Here is a 6,971-nt window from a genome sequence, read left to right on the forward strand (position 1 = left end):
CGTTTGAAATGGATTTTAGAGCTAATTTTTCTTTCACTGGTTACTGGTTGGCATGCGAAATCTAGGAGGCTTAGGGGATTTTTAATGAACTGTTTTAATCGTTTTTTACCGGGGAGTTTTAAGGGGAATTTTAAGGGGGGGAGGGAAATTGAAGGGTTTGGTTCGGGGGGGTGGATGGGTGGGGTGGGAAACCCGTCAGGGAGGGAGCTAGGTCCACCATGTGTTCGCGGCGGTAACTTAATAGGTCCTGGGGTTGTGGAGAGGGGTGTCGTTCCAGTTTGTCAGGGTCGAGCTATTACTACGGTAAGTGGGAGAGGCAGATATGACGGAAGGGGGGGCCACATCAGGTTTCGGGGGCTCGCCCTCACTGTTTACGAGCGATTGCGTGCTCCGGCCCCCCAGGATTTTCCCGTGACCCGAGTGGCCAGAGTACTCGGGACCTGGGCCTTCGGCTGATGTTATGTAATGCCAGGTCCGTGGTTAATAAAGCCCCCCTGATCTCAGATCTTATTCAGGAAGGGACCGCGGACGTTATGGGCATTACGGAGACCTGGTTGGGCACCGAAGGGGGGGTCCCCCTAGTGGAGATGTGCCCACCAGGTTTCCGAGCATTCCATCAGCCGAGGGCCCAGGGTAGGGGTGGCGGGGTGGCGGTTATTATTAAGGAGAGTCTTGAGCCGAGGGAAACCACTGTGCCTCAGATAGCTGGGTGTGAATCCCTCTACGTGAAGTGGGGTCGTAGGACTCAGGTGGGCTTGTTGATCACGTACCTGGCTCCTTGCTGCGTGACAACAGCCCTGCCTGAGCTGTTGGAGTTGCTGGCCGGGTTGGCAGTTGAAACCCCTAGACTGTTGGTCATGGGGGATTTCAATTTGTCATCAGCCGGCGTAGCATCCTTGGCAGCTCAGGAGTTCATGGCTTCCATGACGGCCATGGACCTAATTCAATTAATTGACGGCCCTACTCATGTCGGGGGAGGCACCCTAGACTTGATTTTTATCTCTGGCCAGTGGTCCAATGATCTGGTTTTAAATGATTTAGTTGTCGAACCTTTGTCATGGTCAGATCATTTTCTCCTTCGTCTAGACTTTCTGACCGCTACCCACCACCGCAGGGAGATGGAACCAATGCGCTGGTTCCGTCCCAGGCGCCTGATGGACCCGGAGAGGTTCCTGACGGAGCTTGGGCTGTTTCCCGAGCACCTGGCCCACGACACGACTGAAGAACTAGTTGCGGCCTGGGAACAGGCCACGGCTGGAGCTTTGGACCGTGTCGTGCCTTTGCGGCCTCTGACCCGGCGTCGGTCTCAACCAGCTCCTTGGTTCTCTGAGGAGCTGAGGGAGATGAAGCACCAGAGAAGACGCCTAGAGAGTGTCTGGAGATCCAGCCGTTCAGAGGCTGACCGGACACTAGTTAGGTCCTATAGTAGGACCTACCTAGTGGCACTGAGGGATGCGGTTGCCCACGCTTCCTCCTCATTGCGCCGGCAGATAACCGCCCGCCCCCCCTGTTTGGGGTCCCCCGCTCTCTCCTTCAACAGGAGGAGCGGGAGGACCCCCTACAAGGGCGTGCCGAGGAGTTTAACGGTTATCTATACGACAAAATCGTTCAGCTTCAGGACAGATTGGATCAAAATTGGGTAGATCCAGGCGAGGGTTCCGAGACCCGTCTTGTTGAGGTGGTTTGGGATGAATTTGATCCTGTGACTCCCGAGGACATGGACAGGTTGCTGGGTAGGCTGAACACCACCACATGTTTACTGGATCCGTGCCCCTCCTGGTTAGTATTGGCTACTCAGGAGGTGACACGAGGCTGGCTCCAGGGGATTACAAATGCTTCTTTGCGGGAGGGGATCTTTCCCACTGCCTTGAAAGAGGCGGTGGTGAGACCCCTCCTCAAGAAGCCTTCCCTGGACCCAGCTGTTTTAGGGAATTACCGGCCAGTCTCCAATCTTCGCTTCGCGGCGCAGGTTGTAGAGAGTGTGGTGGCATGTCAGCTACCCCAGTACCTGGATGAAGCTGTCTATCTAGACCCGTTCCAGTCCGGCTTCCGGCCCGGATACAGTACGGAGACAGCTTTAGTCGCACTGGTGGATGATCTCTGGAGGGCCAGGGATAAGGGTTACTCCTCTGCCCTGGTCCTATTAGACCTCTCAGCGGCTTTTGATACCATCGACCATGGTATCTTGCTGCGCCGGTTGGAGGGGTTGGGAGTGGGAGGCACCGTTTATCGGTGGTTCTCCTCCTACCTCTCTGACCAGACGCAGACGGTGTTGATAGGGGGGCAGAGATCGACTCCAAGGTGCCTCATGTGTGGGGTGCCGCAGGGGTCGATTCTCTCACCCCTCCTGTTCAACATCTATATGAAGCCGCTGGGTGAGATCATCAGTGGCTTTGGGGTGAGATACCAACTGTACGCTGATGACACTCAGCTGTACTTTTCCACCCCAGACCACCCCAGTGAAGCTGTCGAAGTGCTGTCCCGGTGTTTGGAAGCCGTACGGGTCTGGATGGGGAGGAACAGGCTCAAACTTAATCCCTCCAAGACGGAGTGGCTGTGGATGCCGGCACCTCGGTACAGTCAGCTGCAGATGCGGCTGTCTGTCGGGGGTGAGTCATTGGCCCCGATGGAGAAAGTACGCAACTTGGGCGTGCTCCTGGATGGTCGGTTGTCCTTTGAAGATCATTTGGCGACCGTCTCCAGGAGAGCTTTTTATCAGGTTCGCCTGATCCGCCAGTTGCGTCCCTTCCTGGACCGGGATGCCTTATGCACGGTCACTCATGCTCTCGTTACCTCTCGCCTGGACTACTGCAATGCTCTCTACATGGGGCTCCCCTTGAAGAGCACCCGGAGACTTCAGCTAGTTCAGAATGCGGCTGCACGGGTTATTGAGGGAGCGGCTCGGAGCTCCCACATAACACCTATCCTGCGCAGACTGCACTGGCTACCTGTTGTTTTCTGGGTGCGCTTCAAGGTATTGGTTACCACCTTTAAAGCGCTCCATGGCTTAGGACCGGGCTATCTACGGGACCGTCTACTGCCGGCCTCTATCTCCCATCGTCCGGTGCGTTCCCACAGAGAGGGACTCCTCAGGGTGCCGTCAGCCAAACAGTGTCGACTGGCGGCCCCCAGGGGGAGGGCCTTCTCTGTGGGGGCTCCGACCCTGTGGAACGAACTTCCCCTCGGACTTCGACAACTACCTGACCTTAGGACCTTTCGCCGCGAACTTAAAACTTATTTATTTCGTATGGCTGGACTAGCTTGATTTTTACCTTTAAATTTTAATTGAATTTGATGGGTTTTTAAAGTTTTGTAATTTTATGGGGGTGTATGTTATTTTAATATTTGGGCAAATTTAAATCAGTTTTTTAAGGGATGTTTTAACTATTGTGTATATCTGTATTTTATCTGCCTGTTCACCGCCCTGAGTCCTTCGGGAGAAGGACGGTATACAAATTAAAATATTCATTCATATTCATTCATTCATTCATATTCATATTCATATTCACTTCATGCAAAGCTGCAAAATTTACACACAGCTGCACATACACAAAATATTTTCTGTCTTTAATTTAACAAACTTTCTCTATTTTCCTTGGACTTTTCTTACCACATTAACTGATCCAGCATAGAATGTTTTCATGCTGGGCAATTTCCCCATTACTTCCAATAAAATGCACTCAAGCTTTGAGGTACAAAAAAAAAAAGATACACATGAGCTGTGAAAATATTTCTATTAAAATAAAGAAGAAAACTCGTTCTGAAGAGAACAATGTCTCTGATCTGCATCCTTTGCAATTTGCACATTTTAAAAAAGTATTGTTATATAAGATCCAGTTAAGAAATGGTGCTTCCCATCTTAATAGAATGGGAATAAATAAATACAATTAATTTCTAAATAAGTTTTGTGTATTGGTATATAACAGTGCTTCAAATATTTTCTTTGCCTACAGAGGGCCAGAATGTTGCGTCCACATACTTTCAAATACGGAAACATGTATCCCTATCACAATAGTACTAAAATGCATGCTTTAATATTACAAGTGTTTGAATGTTACCTTGGTAGATTCTTTCTTAAAGCTACAAAAGTAAGATGAGACAAGTCGAGACTAGGATAGGCTAGACTAGACTAGACTAGAATAGAATAGAATAGAACAGAATAGAATAGAATAGAATAGAATAACAGAATTGGAAGGGACCTTGGAGGTCTTCTAGTCCAACTCCCTTCTTAGCCAGGAAAACCTATGGTTATCCAATCTCTTCTTAAAAACTTCCAGTGTTGAAGCATTTACAACTTCTGGAAGCAAGTTGTTCCACTGATTAATTGTTCTAACTGTCAGGAAATTTCTCCTTAGTTCTAAGTTGCTTCTCTCCTTGATTAGTTTCCACCCATTGCTTCTTGTTCTACCCTCAGGTGCTTTGGAGAATAGTTTGACTCCCTCTTCTTTGTGGCAACCCCTGAGATATTGGAACACTGCTATCATGTCTCCCCTAGTCCTTCTTTTCGTTAAACTAGGCATACCCAGTTCCTGCAACCATTCTTAATACGTTTTAGCCTCCAGTCCCCTAATCATCTTTGTTGCTCTTTTCTGCACTCTTTCCAGAGTCTCAACATCTTTTTTATATCATAGTAACCAAAACTGGATGCAATATTCCAAGTGTGGCCTTACCAAGGCATTATAAAGTAGTATTAACATTTCACGTGATTCTATCCCTCTGTTTATGTAGCCTAGGGCTGTGTAGCTTTTTGGCAGCTGCAGCACATTGCTGGCTCATATTTAAACGATTGTCCACTAGGACTCCCAAGATCCCTCTCACAGTTACTATTATTGAGTGAGGTACCACATATACTGTACCTGTGCAAGAGAAATGCCCAGAAATTATTTCTGGATATAAAATACGCTAATGGCAAGAGAAAATATAATGCTTAATATATATATCTTGATATTTTAAATGTCACAACACACACTAGCCTTTTGTATGCAGATGGAAATACATCTCCAAAAGAGTATAAGACATTAAAGGCATTTTACAGATAGTTTTCCTTTTTCATCAAATATTTTTATGCCAAACTATGGTTTTATACAATCAACATTGCATCAATTCTCAAAGGTGCTTTTTCCAAAGGCAACTGGAGTGTTTTTTTTTCCTTGAGGAAGACGAAGAAAACATTTTGCTTCTCATCCAAGAAGCTTCATCCGTTCTGATGGTGGGGGGGATGGAAGGATAAATTCTGATAGGATGGGGGGAGGAATGATGCAGATGACTGCAAAGAAATACAATCCTTCCATTCCCCCCCTCATCCTATCAGAACCTATCCTTCCATCCCCCCACCATCAGAACGGATGAAACTTCTTGGATGAGAAGCAAAATGTTTTGTTTTTCTTCTTCAAGGATAAAAACAGTCCTTTTTGAAAAAGCATTGTTTTTGAAAGAGAAAACTATGACCTGGATGACTGAGTACATCAATTCTAATAAAGCAAATTTTCCTTCCAAAACTAAATCATGTGTTGAGAATTATGGGTACTGGCTGGAATAGTCTCAGCAAAATCATCCTTCAGTCTATGAATAACTTCAGACATTAAGCTCAGTTGAAGTTGTTTGCAAGCTCAAGGCTCTTTCAGTTTAGAAGCACACGAGATTATGTCCTCTATTTTCCTATCTTTTTCTCTTTCCCAGTATCATTCCCATTAGCATGACAATTTAGCATTACCTGTCTTATACATCTCAGAATAGTGGCTCGCATGTTTTCTGTATAACAATATAACATAACAATATTTCAAGGATTTTTACAGTTGTCTTCAATGTATTTCTTTGTTCTATTTGATGACCCAAATTGCAGTTGACAGATGGATTACATAATGCTGCTGGCTCTTACTTGAGGTTTACTAGCACTATAATTTGTTTCACTGTGAACAGTCAGACAACAAGGGGAGATAAAAGTCACAGTCCTCTCGCCATCTTGTTCGGAGGCAAGTAAGTCGACATTTTCTCATTTATCTGGTTGGGTCCTACAACCAGTCCATCCATGGCTGTATTAGTCTGTTCATTCTTGAAAGGCACCTCAGTCAAGGCTCATGTCTTGAGTTTAATAAGGCCATTTGTAAAACACAGTGTTTCACACCAAGTAAAACACAATGTTTTCTATAATGAAAAATATTAGATCTACTGAATCAGAGAAAGCCATAGAAAATAAAGATGATCTTCTGAGACAAAAAGTCCAAATTAAGAAAAAAGGGCAAGAGTCATTAAGTAAATTTCACTGCTTCAAGTGAAATATGCAGAATGTTACGATCCGAAAATATTTAATTTAAATGTATGTGGTTACCCGTAACTAACTTTGCATTTAATAATGAAGAATCTTGCAACAGTTCCTAATTGTTTGAAGCCTTCTAGATGTGTTGAACTATAATTTCCAGAATTTTAGTCAGCCAAAAGGAAAGTACAGTCCCTATACATCCATTTGGAGAATGTTAATACATTCCATGTAGTTGGAAGAATTATTATGAATGCCTCTGGAACAGAGTTCAGGGATCATCTTATTTTCCATGGCTGACTAATAAAGACACATATACTGCACATAAGCAATAATATTTCCCATGTCACTTGTGTCTCTCAGATGCTAAATAATTGGGTCAATTATTACAATAGGGAGGCTGCATCAGCCAATAAGAACCCTGTATTTGGAAGGGCTTGACAGCTTTTCTTATTCAGGGGGCAGCATTTTCTCTTTTTTTCTTCTGCCCTTCCTAGGAGCGGCTCAGGAGCCAAGTCCAAGAAGCTTTAAGTACTCCAGTCCTCTGCAAACAATAGAATCTCTTATGCCACCAGGCTCAAAATTTTAGGCCTGGACAACCTGGAACTATGCTGCTTACAGTCTGACCTAAGCATAGTACACAAAATTGTCTGCTACAACATCCTACCTATCAACAACTACTTCAGCTTCAACCTCAATAATACTCGGGTAAACA

This window comes from Ahaetulla prasina, chromosome 5 (assembly GCF_028640845.1).
Source record: "Ahaetulla prasina isolate Xishuangbanna chromosome 5, ASM2864084v1, whole genome shotgun sequence".
Taxonomy (NCBI): domain Eukaryota; kingdom Metazoa; phylum Chordata; class Lepidosauria; order Squamata; family Colubridae; genus Ahaetulla; species Ahaetulla prasina.